At 39.0% G+C, this 18,478-nt stretch overlaps 1 protein-coding gene across 2 annotated transcripts in view; it reads left to right on the top strand.

Annotated features, from left to right (window-relative positions):
• TBCEL (tubulin folding cofactor E like) overlaps positions 1-18,478 on the top strand; it is a 78,608-nt gene that overhangs the window by 11,040 nt on the left and 49,090 nt on the right. The window contains exon 2 of one of the 2 annotated variants that reach the window (XM_086678839.1): positions 5,824-5,931. The exons of the other annotated variant lie outside the window; for it this stretch is intronic. The gene's annotated coding sequence lies outside the window, so the exon portion shown is untranslated. The remainder of the gene's footprint in view (positions 1-5,823; positions 5,932-18,478) is intronic. 2 annotated transcript variants of the gene reach the window in all.

The following is an 18,478-nucleotide window of genomic DNA, read 5'->3' as shown; positions in this document are numbered from 1 at the left end:
GGTAGTGCATTGAATCTGTATTACTTTGAGTAGCATGAACATTTAACTATTCTTTTAATCCATGAGCATGGAATATGTTTCCATTTATTTGTGTCTTAGATTTCTTGATTTTAAAAGTCATTTATGTTGATGAGAAAACCAGAGAACTATCAATTGTTTGTTTCCATTTCTGTGTAACCATTGCATTTTATGAATATAGCATAATTTATTCAAGCCTGTTCTTGGATGTAAAGGCCTTTATTTGGTCAGGATTTTCATAATTTAACACAGTATTGTTGTTGTGAACATTCTTATGCTTGTCTCCTTGTACACTTGTGCAAGTTCCTATAGAGTTTACACTGAGAAGTAGAATTGCCATATCACAGGATATGTACATCTTCAACTTAACTAGACAGTGATAAAGTGTTTTCCAAGGTATTTGTACCAGTTTTTATTAAGGTATTTGTACTCCCAGTATCAATGGAAGAGTTTGTGTTCTTCCACATTTTCTCCAGTACTTTGGTAGTGTCAGAGTTTTTAAGTTTTGCTAATTTATATAAAATAATACTCCATTGATATTTTAATTTTTGTTTCTGAACATTATTAAGCTTGAACATCTTTTACATATATGTATTAGTCGTTGGAATTTTATCTTCTGTTAAATAATGTGTTCATATCTTTTGTCATTTTCTATTGGATTGTTTTTCTTTTTCTCACTATTTTTAGGAATTCTCTGTATTAGTTACATGTGTTGGAAGCATCTTTTTCCAGTTTCTGTCTTATGTGTTTTCATGTTTAATGTCTTTTGATCAAAAGTTTTTTTTTTATTTTACTGGCCAACCTTTCCTTTATGGTTCTTTATGTTTATGAAATATTTCCCTAAATCAAGATTTTAAAGTTCTTCTCCTATTAGAAAAAAATAACTGTTTTCTTTTCATAAGGATAAGGGTTGAGTTGAGTTTTTCTATGTTGTGAGGGAAGTATTCACTTTTCTCATATTGATACTCACTTGTCCCAGGATCAGTTACTCAAGTTTCATGTTTTCCTACTGATCTCTTTGCCATTTCCTGCCATATTTACATGGGCCTGTTTCTGGACCGTCTTTTCTATTCCATTGATCTCCACCCCCCTCTTCCCAGCCACTCCCAACCCCCCGAGTTGTTTTCTTTAACAAAGTACACTTTGTACTTATGGTACTTATGTAGAGTTGCCGTGAACACTGAATGAGTGAATGTGGAACCATTGCTCCTGTGGGAGATACAAGGTTAGGTTCCTGCCAGTTCTGGTCACATTTTTGTCAACTGATCAATACATAACCTTGTTTTATATGTGTGTCTGTTTAAAGACATTTTATTCAGCATATATTGTTGCTCTCTTAACTTTGAGTTCAGAGTGCATAGCAGTACAGTTCATGTTTGAGTAAATCGTATCTAACAGTCTTTTCTCCATAAGGCACATCACAGGCTTCTTGTGTGTAAGAACACTAGACAGCACTTCTGCAGGACACTTCAGAGCCGTCGTAATAATGAAAACGGAAGAATATGAAAAACATGGCGCTAAATCGCAAAAAGGGTGCTTGCTTACAGCGTGAGAGCTGAAGCAGGATGGCAGAGGGCTACCTTGTTCTATCTCAGCTGGATAGTGCATGGTGGGCGATTCAACTTAATATCTGCACATGCCTGTGAGCTGCAAGTATGGATTTGGGGGCCACAAACAAACTTTATTGAATAGGTGAATTTGCAAGTAATGAATTCTATAAGAATGACACTCGACTACGCTATGAAATCTTGTGAGAGACGCAGTGTTTCAGGAAACCCTTGTCTTCAGTACTTTTTCTTTTCTCCCATGCTTGCACATGTCTTCATAACATTTTAAGAGAATAAGTTAATACCAAGGATGTCTCAGATGTTAAGTTCTGATTGTCAGATGCCATCATCTCAGTAAAAACACTTCTTATTTGAGAAGGTTTTTTCTTATTATCACAGTATTGTTATTTAGTTCATAGTTAAACGGGCAAAGAATTTTAGGAAAGAATTATAACTCTTCAAATGTTGAAAACAAATGTAAATTATTAAATCCTTATTCTTTTGACTCTTGTGTGATGAACACAGTTTCTCATAGGTACTATTAGTAATTTAAGGCATGAGTTTTGTAAAGTCAAGTGCCCTTTGGAAGTTTTTTTTTTTCTTCTTTTTCCTTTTCTTCTGGAAGTTTTAAAAATGCTGACTCTGTTAGCCCCTTATCCGTTAGTGCTGTTTGTCCACATGAACATTGTTAGTAAAGGAGTCCAAGAAAGCGATTAATGAAGATTGTATACTTTATAAATCAAACCTCTTGCAAAATGGATTTATTGAGACTTGGCTAGTTTATCCTTTACTCACTGTTTCACATTCTTAAGTGAATTGTTGGCACTAATTTGGTAAGTGTGCTAGAGGAGTAATAACCAGAAATTTGGGACTTGCTCTGTGTTCATCTTATTTATATATATATAAATATACATATATATAAATATAAATTTATAATATGTAAATACAAATTTATATAAATATAAATGTATAATATATATAAATATATTTATACATATTATAAATATATAATACATATACGTATATAATACATATATATTAATAATATGTAATATGTAAATATATAAAAATATAAATATATACATATATACACACTGTGTGTGTGTGTATGGCATATATTCCATAATTTTTTGAAATATTTTATATCGTGGTAAAATATAAGATAAAATGCAGTTTTAACTATTTAAAAATTTTTTTTAAACATTTATTTATCTTTGAGAGACAGAGCAAGACAGAACATGAGTGGGGGAGGGGCAGAGAGAGGTGGGTACACAGAATCCAAAGCAGGCTCCAGGCTCTGATCTGTCAGCACAGAGCCTGACGCGGGGCTCGAACCCACGAACCGTGAGATCATGATCTGAGCCAAAGTCGGATGCTCAACCCACTGAGCCACCCAGGCGCCCCGTTAACCATTTTAAAGTATATGGTTCAGTGGCATTAAGTATATTCACATTATTCTACAACTATCAACACCATCCATCTCCAGGACTTTTTCAGGTTCCTAAACTGAAACTCTGTCCCCATGAATCAGGAATCCTCATGCTTCGCTCTCCCCAGTCCCTGGCGACCATCATTCTACTTTCTTTCTCTGTGAATTTGGCTACTATAGATCCCTCATATAAGTGTAATCATATGGTATGTGTCCTTTTATATCTGGTTTCTTTCACTTAACATTATGTCTTCAGAGTTCACCCATGTTGTAGCACGTGTCAGAATTTCCTTTCTTTTCAAAGCTGAGTAATATTTCATTATCTGTATACACACCACATCTTGCTTATCCATTCATCCATCCACGGATATTGGGGTCATTTCCATCTTTCGGCTATTGTGAATAATGCTGCTATGAACACTGATATACAAATATCTTTTCAAGTCCAAGCTTCCAGTCCTTTTTTTATGTATCCACAAGTAGGATTGCTGGGTCATATGGTAAATTATAAGTTTAATGTTTTGAGGAACTGCCATACACTGTTTTCCGCAGCAGCTATACCATTTTACATTCTCACCAGAAAGGCACATATATTCATCTTTCGTTACTAAACAGTGCCTGTTCTCAAGTATGGCATAAATCACTAGCTTTTGCATATAAAATGTGAAGTATTAATATGGATACTAAAATAATCAGTATTAAATTTGTTGTGACTATAGTTTTTGCAGAGGAATTTAACTTGTGCTAGGTAGCAAATGTTTCTGACTGCTCCTGATTCATTGCTGTATCATTTCATCTCTTATTTTTGGAATCTCCATGGAGAGGTAGACATAATTATGCGTTTCAGTAGCTATGAAACATTTTTGTTCACAAGGACTCTGGTCTCAGAGTTTATTAATAAAACTGCTTTTTTTTGTTTTGTAAAATACATTTGATATCCACAATCAAAAGTGATTAGAAAACTCATTGATTAGCACATTTATAGAGTGCTGATTATGTGTAAAGGTCCAGTCCTTGATAGATACAAAGAAACATTATGATATGGTCCTTACCCTCAAGAGCTATACAATCGAAGGCCATGAGACATAAACACATGAAAATCACATTACTGGGCCAAAGTTAAATAATAATGGCATGTAGGACAAAAATGATACCATGCTAACATGTGACTGATTAATCGCCCGCTGAAAATTTTAGGCAGTAGATACCCTGAGCTCAGCTCAAAGGAAAAGGACCATTATGGCAGGAGGTATCTGTGAAGTTTATTCTGAGCAAGATATTGAAGAATACATAAAATTTAGACAGAAGGGGAAAGACCTTCCAGTTAAGGAGGAACGACATTAGAAGTGTCAGACATTTTTATTGCCTGAGTCACTAATTGGCATTAATTGGCATGGTCCTGGGACCAAAAACAGATCAAATCTATTTAACAAAGTTACAAGTAAGTCCCCCCATCTGTACATTAATGCTACCATGCTCCCTGGGTGGTGATGGGAGTAGTAATAGCGGTGGCAGTAGAAACTATAGTAAATGGATATTTATTAAGAGCTTTCTAGGTGCCAGGCACTGTGCTAAACACTTATTACCCATATTGTCTCCATTCGTTAGCAACCCTATGAGCTGGGAGCTGGGGGCTATTACTCTTTTTTATGGATGAGGCAATGGAGACTCCGAGAACCGAAGTAACTTGCCCACAGTCACACAGAGCAGTAGAGTCAGTTCTGATTTACCTCCAGGCAGTTTGGTTTTTAGAAACAGCACATGTTACCTACCACTGGGCAAACCACCATAGCACTAAATGTGGAAGAGGCTAGTGATCTGGAAACTTTGCAACTTTTCTGTGTAGCTGCTGTTTAACATCCTGGCAATCCCTGGTTATGTGCTGGAATGGTGTGTAAATTCTGCTATAAGGCTGCTTGCAGAGTGATGGACTAGTAGTTTGTTCCTAGTGAGGCCTTGCTTTAACGTAATAGCTTTTGTAGGTGTTCAGGAGGAGAGATAATGGGGGTAATCTCTTCTGTATTCAGCTGAGTAATGACCTTAAACTTGTGTATTCACAGTTGAAAGATAGCATGCATATATGATTTTCTTCTGATGAAAACTACTCTGTTCAAGAGACTAATATCCATTGCTTTTTGGTGGGAAGGAGAAGTTAAAAATAATTTTTGCCCCTTGGGTGACGAGACTAGCCCTGCTGCTTAGTTTTGTGGTTCAGTTCCCCTGATGTGGTTACAAGGCATGTTTTGGCTATGATCGTTTTCGATTATTTTAATAAGTTGTGTTTCTATGATTTGTGCATGGTGTCATATACTGTTGACATGAAATACACCTTTTTTTTTTTTTTTTTTTTTGAGTAAAGATAGCATGACTCAACAGATTAGGGGTACCGAAAGTATGACTTAGCATGCTGGTTGGGCCGTGGAAACTCAAGCAAGTCAGCTCAGTTTCGTGTCCTGTAAACAGAGATAAGTGTCAGTTTGTCTATTTCAGAGGGTGGTTATGGAAATTACTAGCCTTTAAAAGATTGTTAATCTCGGTGTGGGGAGACTTGGCTTTTGGAGAACATTGACTCAAGAGCAAATGTATCTACCTCCTGAATTTTGAGTGAGACATTAAAGCCTTGAGATTTTCCCAAATGGAATCTTGCCATATGGAAAGGTAGGGTTGGATGCAAATTTGTTTGTGAAGGGGTTGAGACGGGGAGTAAGAGTGGAACTCTCCTTGGAAGCCATTGAAGTAAAGGATATAGTGAATGTTGAGCGTTTTTCACTGTTCTTGTGATGGCTGAAAGTGTATGGAAAGTGATTTTTTTTTTTTTTTTAATTTCAGAATGCATGATTTCATAGGATATAGACAACTGGCTTAAGCCAACATTTCTGGACAGTAAGAAACTGCAAATCAAGGAAGAAGTGCTTAGAAATATTTTCACATAAAGAGGTACTTAAGTCTAAATAGCAGTGTTTTCTTTTTATGTATGTGTGTATGCATGTTTGCATTTTATTTATTTTTTTATTTTTTTAATTTTTTTTCAACGTTTTTTATTTATTTTTGGGACAGAGAGAGACAGAGCATGAACGGGGGAGGGGCACAGTGAGAGGGAGACACAGAATCGGAAACAGGCTCCAGGCTCCGAGCCATCAGCCCAGAGCCGGATGCGGGGCTCGAACTCACGGACCGCGAGATCGTGACCTGGCTGAAGTTGGACGCTTAACCGACTGCGCCACCCAGGCGCCCCTTTATTTTTTTTTTAATAGCGGTATGTTCTTAATTTTTTAACTACTTTTTCATCAAAATCGTAACATTCTTGGGCTAGAGCATTTAGATAAGACCTGTCAAGTGCTGTGTTTATGTCCAGTAGACCATGCCCAGGAGGGGCAGTCCTGTTTGCTACTGTGTGGCTGTAGATGAGAAAACGGACTTTTTGTCCAACATTAAACATGCCTTATATGCAATATAGTTCTTTTGTAGACAACATAGACAGCTCTGAAGCTGTACTCACTGGTAACACGGAGTCACAGTTTTAGACATCTTTGGCGTCACTACTATAATGAAGTAAAGAATTTGGGTTAGATATTTTAAGGTCTGTCATGCTCTTAAGGTGAAGCAAAGTGATGTGGTACGTGAAGGGGGAAGCAGTGCCCCACTAAAAGCATAACCCAAGGACTGACCAGGAGTCTGAATTCACATTTCATTTGGCAGTGTTGGATTTTTTTTTTTTAATCTTCTACCAAGAAGAGTTGATATGCCACATTATTACACTTGGGTGTAGTTTAGTGTGCAGTTGAGAGACTGAGAAACAGGGTGGTTCTTAGTAGGCTGTGAAACTGTGGCATGGTGTATTATGATAATGGATTTATCAGCTGCGGTCAAGTTTTGCACTTGGAATGCTTAGAGTAAATTTATGAATTGGTGAACTATAATTCTACAGATTCATTCTGAAACTTTAATTAGCTTATTTTCCTTACTTTTCATCCCAAGAAGGCATCCACTAAGGTATAGTACATAATGGTCAGAGGAGGTTAAGTGAGATAAAATTACAGGTATGCATACTTTATGATAAATGAAATTAGATACGCCATACAGGATGAGACTGTCTAGCTTAATTGTATTGCCTTGGACAATGTCCCTGAAGTGTTTTTATGGACAAGATAGCTGTCATTCATGACTTCAGTGGCAAAAGATTGTTTAATGGAATACTTTACAAACCTGAAAAATGATTATTATGTAGATATGTATTTATTGGTATAGAAAGTTTTTCATGAGCTATTTAGCAAAAAGGCAGGTTGCGCAACTACCTAAAAGTAGTTTAATTTCGTTAAAAAGTTATGTATCTACATAGCATGGGAAAATGGCCCAGAAAAATTACACACCATTAGGTGCATCCTCAGGCTTAACCTACTTGCTACATCTGTTGACCACAGCTTCCTGCTCTGGCTGTGGCTCTAGTATGATATGATGTGCTTCTGATATCAATAGCTTTTGATAACACCTATTTACATGCTAGCTTACCCAATAAAACAAGAAACTACATCTACATGGAAACTACATGGGATTACAGGTCTCTCACTGATTTTCAACTGGAAATTTTTAAAAATTTGGAATGTCTATCACTTACATTTTTAAAAAACAATTATTTAGAAAGAAGCTTATTAATAGACCTTCATCCATTCATTAATTTAATCATTCCTGGAGGGAAAAATGTATCCCACAGAGTAATTATGTTTTATTAGGGCACACTTATGCTGCAGATGAGAGAGATTTGGAAAACAAAACAAACTAAAGTCCCAGGTACCTGAAATGTCCGAAAATCTGGCAAGATTTGGGTATAGTGGGGGTTTTCCTAAAAAGGAAGCTTTCTGGTGATGGTGTTAGGAATCCACAAAGCAGAAGTTAAATGGGCTTTAATAAACAAATAAACACTGGTGTCTGCGTGGCTTAGTTAAGCGTCTGACTCTTGATTTCGGCTCAGGTCATAACCTCACGGTTGTAAGATCCAGCCCTGCATCAATCTCTGAGCTGGGCGTGGAGCCTGCTTAAGATTTTCTGTCTGTCTCTCTCTCTCTCTCTCTGTCTGTCTCTCTCCTCCTCTGCTCCTTCTTGCTCTCTCTGCCCCTCCCCTGCTCTTTTTTTTTTTTAATTTTTTTTTCAACGTTTATTTATTTTTGGGACAGAGAGAGACAGAGCATGAACGGGGGAGGGGCAGAGAGAGAGGGAGACACAGAATCGGAAACAGGCTCCAGGCTCTGAGCCATCAGCCCAGAGCCTGACGCGGGGCTTGAACTCACGGACCGCGAGATCGTGACCTGGCTGAAGTCGGACGCTTAACCGACTGTGCCACTCAGGCGCCCCTCCCCTGCTCTTTTTAAAAACAAATAAACAAACAATAAAAAATAAACTTGTAAAAATTGAGAAAGCTAGTAATCCTAAGAGGTTCTTTGAAGCTATTCAAGAGCTTTTCCTCTTTAGACTTGTTTTGTTGGTATGTTGTTAACCTCCTCCACCTGCCTCACCCCCAAATTCAGTCTACACATTTCTCTTTTGTCCTTTTTAAGAAAGACCAAGATCTAAAACTGTTCTTTCTGAACACTTGGTGTTTCTTCATTACCTGTCCTATCTTTTCTGCTTTCATCTGAGCTTCTCAAAGGCATGGTCTTTACTGTCTTCACTTATTTCCTTCATTCCCTGTGCTATGGTTTCTATGCCCTCTCTGTACTGAAACTGCTTCCCTTAAGGTAACAAACTTCTAATTGCCCAGTCCTTTAAGGATTAAAAAATTCTCATCATTTTTCACCTCTTGTATTCGCAGTGATCTATCAAGTTTTCTTTTTTTTTAATTTATTTTTATTTTTTTTAATTTTTTTTTTTTCTTTCAACGTTTATTTATTTTTGGGACAGAGAGAGACAGAGCATGAACGGGGGAGGGGCAGAGAGAGAGGGAGACACAGAATCGGAAACAGGCTCCAGGCTCCGAGCCATCAGCCCAGAGCCTGACGCGGGGCTCGAACTCACGGACCGCGAGATCGTGACCTGGCTGAAGTCGGACGCTTAACCGACTGCGCCACCCAGGCGCCCCTATCAAGTTTTCTTTTATCCATATAAGAGGAGGCTGACCTGAGCAAGGTCAGTCATGAGCTAACCATTGTCCCCCACCTGCAGTCAAGCCTCCTGCCTCACCTGCTCTCCCCACATGTCTTTTCTGTTTTAGCAGTATCACTTCATAGCCATGCTTCATGTCTCTTGTGCCTGTTCACGTTCTGTTTCCTGTGCCTGGAATACTCTTCTCCATCCTGTTAACCTAGTCTTCATTGTCTTTCAAAATGGCTCACGATTTACCTTCAGCCTCCTTGATCATGCTTCCAAAAGTGAATCGCTTCTGTTTGAATTCACTATTTCTGTGTGGCGTATTTCAGGTTTGTGTTATCTCTGTGAATTTCCTTCTAGATTGTGGATGCTCTGAGGGCAGAGTTTGGATTTTACTCATTCTCACTTTCTTTCAGCGTTTAGTCCAGCATTTGACATAGATCTGGTGTCTGGTTCATCTTTGTTTTTGTTTTCAGGATTTTTTTATTTTTTGTTTTTTGTTCATCTTTGTTGAATGAAACTAAATGAGGCTGTAAGCTTTGTGAGGGCACACATTTCATGAACAAACGGACAGGCAAATAAGCCTAATGGGAACCACTTGATAAAGTGCAAAAAAAGAGCAGAGAAAACTAAGTTTATTTGTTGTCCCCAATTTTATTAAACAAGTGATAAAGAGATTCTTATTCTCAGATTGTCTTGTAAGGGAAATAGGCACCTAAGTGCAGAAAGATGAAGGGAACAAAGTGTCATCTGACCAAAGGAAGCTAAAAGTGAATTGGTAGAGCCTCTCCCAAAATGTTTAGTTTAAGTTTTGTTTTCAAGTATTTGGTAACAAAATACCGGCAGGTAGCTTTTAGAGTGTGGTTTTGCTGCCCTTCTCCGATGAATAGATAAGATGGGTTAGCTGTATATAAGTCGGTCCCATGTCAGATGGCTGAAAATAATATAAAACTACCTAGGAGTGTTTCCCTCTTCTCCATTAGTTTAATGCTATGAAAACTCTTCCTTGATATTTAGGCTCATCCTAAATTAATGCATATTTCGAATTATTATGATTTATTTTTTAGAACTGTGAATCTGGGGGCACCTGGGTGGCTCAGTCGTTAAGCATCCGATTTCGCCTGAGATCATGATCTCACGGTTCCTGAGTTCGAGCCCCACGTCGGGCTCTGGGCTGACCACTCAGAGCCCGGAGCCTGCTTTGGATTCTGTGTCTCCCTCTCTCTCTGCCCCTCCGCTGCTCGCTCTCTCTCTCTCTCTCTCTCTCTCTCTTAAAAATAAGTAAACATTAAAAACAACAACTATGAATCTGTTCCCAACCATTTACCCTTGCAGTAATGTGCATCCTGCACACGAAGCACCTTCCTGCTTCAGGAAGCACCGCTCTTTTTGGTCGTCTCCACAGTGACAGGTGCCTGGGAAGCCCAGAGCTCCCGGAGCATCCCTGGGCTTACGGCTTTGTAAGCTCTGCCTCCTGGAGTCCTTGTGGTTCCAAAGTCACAGTAGTTTTGATACAGCTTGGGTAATTTATATAAAATATTTAGTTAACTTTTATTAACCCATTTAACTTGGCTAGCAAAGGAAGTGACCCTGCAGGCCTGAGGGTATTCTTCCAACCCCTCTGTACACGTCACGGTGGACTTTTGCTTCACCTTTGTTAAGGCCCTGGGGAGCCTGTGTGCTCTGGCTCTGTCTTACCCTCCCCTCGTTTAGTCTTGTTCTGCGGCTCAGGTGGGTTTCATTCTTTCTTTTTCTTTGCCAGTTGCTGTGTTACAAAAGTATTTATTTCCTTTTGGCCACCATGCTATTTCTCTTTTCTTCTTCCTTCCCTAATTCCTTTAAAAATTATTACTAATATTCTATATTCCACATGGAATTCCAAATTCCAGTTTGGAACTTTTTTTACAGGCAGTTGATAACAATGAGGAATTAAAAAGCCATTTGGTAGATTATTAGCTCATTCCCAGATAGATCACTTAAAAATGTTTATGTTTCAAAAAGATAACAGTATATGAAAGGAAAAGATGATGTATACATGCAGTGAGCTCAGGTGGTTCAAATGGGTGCAGTGAAAAAGCGAATCTCCTTTCCACCCTTATTCTTCATTTCCTCCCTCTGGATTTTTTTTTTTTTTTTTTTTTTGAAGTTGTGAGTGAGGCTAGTGGTATTGGTAGTCACACTTCATGAAATATGGTACTCCACCATAAAGTATTTTTGTGAAGTACATATTGATCTTGCGTACCGGTGCGAAGATTTGTCTTGTGTATCTTCCAGTGTTAGTGGTCAGAAGTGTTCTGTTTTCAGTTGTGTTGAGTTTCATACCGACTTTGACCTGACCCTTTGCTGGGAACATCAAGTGTGAATGGTTTGACAGTGATGAGGAGTTTTAAGTCACTGGACATTCTTTTCTTATACTAATCTATTTGGCAAAAATGTACTGAGCACTTTATCCTCCAATTTGCACTTCATCCTGACTTTCTCCAAGCACTTTTACAAGAGCACATTATGGTTCAGATTTGAGGCACAAAGCAGTTGAGCTTTTCACAGGCACACTCCACAACTTGGTAATGGAACCAACATCACCCAAGACTCCTGACTCCCTGGCTTTCAGAACCAATTCAGAATACTTTTACAAATGCATCAGAACTCTGCCAACTACAGAGGTAGTGAGATGTAATTTGACACCTGTTCTTTCCAGAAAGTCATAGATTACCCCCTCCATCCCCCCCCCACCAAAACCTTTTAAAAGGCTCCAGTTAAAGATCTTTTTCCATCCTGTATTTCCTCATTTTTCAGTCTGTTTGGTTTTCAGTTTTCCTTTCCCACCTACTGTTCCTCCTAAAACTGCCCCAACAGATTTTGAGTAGATTTATGTTACTGATCCATTTTGCAATCTTAATGTTCTAATTCAAAGCCCATGTATTCTTGTGTACACTATCTACATTCCTGGAAGGCTATTCCAATAGAGTATCCTGGAAAATGACCAATGAAGGCGCCTGGCATTGCTTTTAAGTCTTTAGGAAAAAAAGAATATGAAACAAACCTCTAGACTATTTGGAAGAGTTTTTAAAGCATGGGGCCATGAGGAATAACTTGTTAAGTTCCCGTGATTGCTGGCTTACTAGGACTTATTTTAATGTGAGTATGCCTCTAGTGTTGCCATCCCTCAGTTTGCCTGTATTTAAGTTGTGTATTAGATTATTGCCCTTGAATTGGCTTGAGTTTAAGTGGTTCTAAAGCTTCCAGTTTAAAGATGCTATTTAAACTTGGTGAACATTATTTTGACACACAGTGAGTTGAGCACCCTCCCTACACACTTTTTATTCTTTTTTAAAAAAAAATGTTTATTTATTTATTTTTGAGAGAGAGAGTGTGTGCGAGCAGGGGAGGGGCAGAGAGAAAGACGGAGAGAGAGAATCCCAAGCAGGCTCCATGCTGTCAGCACAGAGCCTGATGTGGGGCTTGAACTCACTAAGTAACTCACTGACAGTGAGATAAGATCAAGACCTGAGCTGAAATTAAGAGTCAGACACCCAACTGAATCATCCTGAGGCCCCATTGAACTGCCAAGTATATAAAAGATAACAATGTAACCTCTTTGACTTTTGTTAAACACTTCCAAAAATTCTGTTGGCATTCTGCTTGAGACCGGTCTTTGATAAGAACCGTGGTGTCTGTGCCTAGTGGCATAGCACCTGCCCTGTGTTGTCTGCTGTTGGTGATAAGTTTACATTGTAAAAGAACCTTCCACCTGAAGATTCCTGAAGTCTTCGATGAGCACATACACTTCAGTTTTGTGACAACAATCAGCACTGAGATGCAGGACAGCAGCATTTATCACTCCGTGTGGATGGAAAGAACAAACTGCCTTGTACTAACAGGTTCTGTCTTTAAGCTCACGAATGAGGATCCTGACAGAGGGCAGTCCTGAATTTTCAAGATGTCGTGTGATATCCTCATTGTGAAATGTACTTCATAGTCTAGACCTTGATAAATGAAACTTTTGTTCAGTAGATGGCCATGTGCTTAGTGAGTATCTACTCTGTGTTCTAGGCATTTGTGAGTTGATTTTACAAAGTGCAGTAGACTTGGCCCTGGTAGTAATTTAGGGAATGGGCCAAGTTTAAAGACCACTTTTATATTCATGTTTTTTTTTCAAATTCTTATTACAAACCTGAGAGGAACATTTTAGCCCATCTATAGGTGAGAAAATTAAAGTAGAGAGAGGTTACATAGCTAGCTTATGTTCTACCCAGCTAGTAAATGATCGAACCTGAGTTTTCTATGTTCATGTGCTTTCTACCATACTACAACTTCCTGTAATATGTAATTAATAACATGTGTATTTTAGAGCTTTACAACAGCCCTGTAATCCCAATAATGCATTTGTATATTTTAGAGCTCTATAGCAGCCCTGAAGCCCATTAGTCTAGATGTTCCTATGGTATCTTACAGACAAAGACATTTGAGTCCTAGAGAAATAGTGTCTTGCCTGATGACACAAAACTATTAAGTGGTAGTAGTGAGGGGGGCTTACACCTACTCCCCATCCTGAATTCTCTGCTCCTCCTGCTTGGCACACTGGAAGCTAGTGGTTTTTAGACTCCACAACATTTATTGAGTTCTGTATAGTGCACTGTGCCAGATGCTGGGAATTAATATTGGAGAAATAAAATGACCCTGTGGTGTTCCCCTTTATACTGTAATGGTGGAGTTAGTATAGTCACATGAGAAAATACCTACCACTCAGCATAATTAAACCATATAAGCAAAAGTAAACCAGTGTAACATAGTGAAGTAAATATGTCACTTCCAATGGCAAATAGTTTGGAGCATTATCTGGCGCATATCACACAGCCTTCTGAGAAGTTTTTTAATTTTTTTTTTTCAACGTTTATTTACTTTTGGGACAGAGAGAGACAGAGCATGAACGGGGGAGGGGCAGAGAGAGAGGGAGACACAGAATCGGGAACAGGCTCCAGGCTCTGAGCCATCAGCCCAGAGCCTGACGCGGGGCTCGAACTCACTGACCGCGAGATTGTGACCTGGCTGAAGTTGGACGCTTAACTGACTGTGCCACCCAGGCGCCCCCCGAGAAGTTTTTTAATGCTCATACCTGCTGGTTTCTTTTAGGACCATATACAAGTAGTCATTTTCAGCCTCTTCAGCTTTACTTGCTGCTTCTCTGTAATCTATAATCATATGTTCATCCCTCTTCTATTTTAAGAGGAAAAATCTTGACAGTTGCCCCCAATTCTCTACTCTGTCCTGTTCCTGCCTAATTTATCAGCCCATTTCATCCTCCCCTTCTTGTCAGCTGCCCTTCTAATTAAAACTTCTCAAAATGTCGGGGCGCCTGGGTGGCTCAGTCGGTTGAGCATCTGACTTCGGCTCAGGTCATGATCTCACAGTCTGTGGGTTTGAGACCCGTGTTGGGCTCTTTGCTGACAGCTTGGAGCCTGGAGCCTGCTTCGGATTCTGTGTCTCCCTCTTTCTCTGCCCCTCCCCTGCTCATGTTCTGTCTCTCTCTCTGTCAAAAATAAATAAACAATAAAAAAAAAATTTTTTTTTAAAAACTTCTCAAAATGTTGACTGTACGCTCTACTCTGTGGTTGTTCCATTCCTTCGTGACTCTGCTCCCTCTGCCTGTCCTTTAAACAGCAGTGTCCCTGAGAGTTCGATTGTCTTGCTGTTCTTCTTAGAAATATTGCCTGTATCCTGATGATGTAGAAATCTTCATCTCTAGCTCACATTTCTCACCCAACTGCAGACTGTTTCCTTGGATAGCCCACAGATGCCTCAGACTGGAAGTGGATAAAGTGGATTTCATCATTTTCTTCTGCAAAACGAAATCTCTTCATATTTTCTTTTTACTTACTGGTATCATCAGTCACCTGGTCACCTGTGCTAGAAACCTGGGGATCAGTCTTGACTCTGTCTTCTTCTCAGCCCCTATAATTCCTGAAAAGCTTGCTTTAACATATATACGTATACATACATACATATACATACATACATACATACATATATATATATGTATATATATATTTTTTTAACTTGGAGACTGGACTGAAAAGCTTGCTTTTCTAATTTTTTTTTTTTCAACGTTTATTTATTTTTGGGACAGAGAGAGACAGAGCATGAACGGGGAAAGGGCAGAGAGAGAGGGAGACACAGAATCGGAAACAGGCTCCAGGCTCTGAGCCATCAGCCCAGAGCCCGACGCGGGGCTCGAACTCACGGACTGCGAGATCGTGACCTGGCTGAAGTCGGACGCTTAACCGACTGCGCCACCCAGGCGCCCCAAAGCTTGCTTTTCTAAATTGACCTTGAATCTGCTCCAGCTTTCTCTTTATACTAACACTGTATTAGGTCAGGCCCTTGTCATCTCTCTCCTGGTTTTGTTTTTTTGTTTGTTTGTTTTGTTTTGTTTTGTTTTTAACATTTTAAGAACATTGCACTTTATTTTTTATTGAGGTGTAACTAGCACACAGTGTTATATTAGTTCCAGGTGTGCAGCATATTGATGCAACAATCCTGTACATCACTCAATACTTGCCACAATAAATGTAGTCAGCATTGTCACCATACAACATTATTATAGTATTGTTGAATATATTCCTTATCCATGACTTTTTTTTAATAACTGAAAGTTTGTATTTCTTAATCCTTTATATATATATATATATATATATTTTTTTTTTTTCATGTTTATTTTTGAGAGAGAGAATATGAGCTGGGGAGGGGCAGGGAGAGAGGGAGACACAGAATCCGAAGCAGGCTCCAGGATCTGAGCTGTCAGCACAGAGCCCCACGCGGGGCTCGAACTCACAAGCTGCGAGATCATGACCTGAGCCAAAGTCAGACGCTTAACTGACTGAGCCATCCAGACGCATCCCCTTTCTTATCTATTTTGCCCATCTCCCAACCTGTCTCCCCTCTGTCAGCCATCAGTTTTTCTTTGTATTTAAAGGTCTGTCTTTTTGTTTGTTTTGTTTTTTAAATTCCATATATAGGTGAAATCATATGGTATTTGTTTTTCTCTCTCTGGCTCATTTCATTTAGCATAATGCCCTCTAGGTTCATCCATGTTGTCCCAGATGGCAAGATCTCGTTCTTTTTTATGGCCGAGTAATATTTCATTGTATGTATGTATGTAGGTATGTATGAATACATACCTACACACATACCACAGCTTTATCCATTCATCTGTCTGTGGGCACTTGGATTGCTTCCATATCTTGGCTATTGTAAGTAATGCTGCAGTGAACATAGGGGTGCATATACCTTTTCGAGTTAGTGTTTTCACTTTCTTTGGGTACTCAGTAGTGGAAAAACTGATTATATGGTATCTCTATTTTGAACTTTGGGGGGAACCTCAATACTGTTTTTCACAGTGGTTGCACCAATTTACATTCCCACCGGTAGTGCATGAGGGTTCCCTTTATTCCACATCCTCTTCCAACACTCGTTTCTTGTCTTTTTGATAGCAGCCATTCTGACTGATGTGAGGTGTTACCTCATTATGGTTTTGATTTGCATTTTCCTGATGATTAGTATGCTTGAGCTTTTCATGGGCCAATTGGCGATCTGTACATCTTCTTTGGAAAAGTGTCTATTCAGGTCCTCTGCCCATATCTTAACTGGTCTTTTTTTTAGTGTTGAGTTGGATAAGTTCTTTATATGTTTTGAATATTAACCCCTTATCAGATACATCATTTATAAATATCTTTTCCTGTTTAGTAGGTTGCCTTTTGTTCTGTTGATGGTTTCCTTTGCTGTGCAAAAGCTTTTTATTTTGATGTAGTCCCAATAATGTATTTTTGCTTTTATTTTCCTTGCCTGAGGTCTCTCCTATATTTTTGTGGTATCCTTCTAGCTCTTCTCCCTGCCTTTGATATGTATTTCCTCTTATTCATCAGCTACTTGATTGCCAAAAAGAGCTTCCTACAAATTTTAATTGTTGTATTCCCGTTCTTAAAACCTGTTAGTTTCTTCTTGTTTTCTACAGGATAAAGTCCAGCTTCTTAATGTAGTACATACGATCTCCTCTGAGGTTCCTGATTAGGTACTCCTTATGCTATTTTCTGTTAGGCCATTGTGCATTCTGATTGTTATACCTTTTTACATGTTATCCCTTCTTCTTAGAGTACTCTTAACTCACCTTCCTTTTTATGATTATTTTAGTAGAAAGCTTAGCATCTGATAGTTGGAACTATGGAGGTCAATTAGTTGCCTACATTTTGATTTATATTCAATATAGCTCATACATAGGCCAGCCCCTCAAGATAATGGGTTAGCAGGCTGTCAGAAGTTAGCATTTTACTTTGTTTTGTTTGCTTGTTTATTTATTTATTTTAGAGAGAGGGCACGAGCATGGGAGGGGGCAGAGGGAGAGAGAAAGAGACTCTCAAGCAGGCTCCATGTTCAGCATGGAGCCCAACTCAGGGCTCAATGCCATGACCCTGGGTTCATGACCAGAGCCAAAATCGAGAGTCAAACACTCAACTGAATGAGCCATCTAGGGGCCCCTAGCATATTTTTAACATTACCTGTTTTAACCTCTGCGTGAGTACTGAGAGGATGCTAGAGTTACTGTATATTTGGACCCTAAGCTGAGGTTAGACACTGAAGATGCTACCCAAACTCAAAACCAAAAGAAATGACATTCTGTATTAGTTAGGATTAGGTCCATTTGTAAGTAATTGAAAAACTGAACCCTGGCTTAACTAAAACAGAAGGTTATATATCTTTCACAGAAATTTCCAGAGATATGCAAGCCAGCACCATTATGGCAGCCCAGTTCCATGAAGTCCTCAGGGACTTAGGTTCCTTTCAGCTCTTTGTTTTCCTTCCTCGGGGTGTGTTTTTTGGGCCCGTAGTGCAAGGTGGTATTTGTTTTCTGGGCAATAGAATTGAGCCAGAGACCAGGAAGGAGGCAAAGGCATTACTCTGGCTATCTGCCATAGACCATTTCTATCCCGTCAACTAGAACCTAGTCATATACTCATCCCTAAGTCCGATGTATACAGTTAAAAATTCTTTTAGGGTGGAAGAAGAGGAGAATGGATTTTGAAGGATAAATATCAACGGATTCATCTAAACTCTTTAATCTGATGTTGAGTCTATACCTTTCTTTTTAGTCCTTTTTCCTCTAACTTACCACATAAACCCCATGTTCCAGGCCAAAGTCTTTCTATTTCCGTTGGCTGGAAATGAGTCTCCTCATCAACATCTTGTGGCACTGTTATTCTGGATTGCAGTTATCATATACTGGACTGCATTGCTGTCATTTGTCTACATATGTAGCCTCCCTATATCGTAAGGTCTCACCACAGCGTATATTCCTGGGAGCGTTGACTGTGTCTCATATGTCTGTACTGCCTGGGCTGGTGCATTCTAA

This window comes from Puma concolor, chromosome D1, assembly GCF_028749965.1.
Source record: "Puma concolor isolate L17-30 chromosome D1, mPumCon1.1.hap2, whole genome shotgun sequence".
NCBI lineage: Eukaryota > Metazoa > Chordata > Mammalia > Carnivora > Felidae > Puma > Puma concolor.
This window is presented reverse-complemented; position numbering and strand designations above follow the sequence as displayed.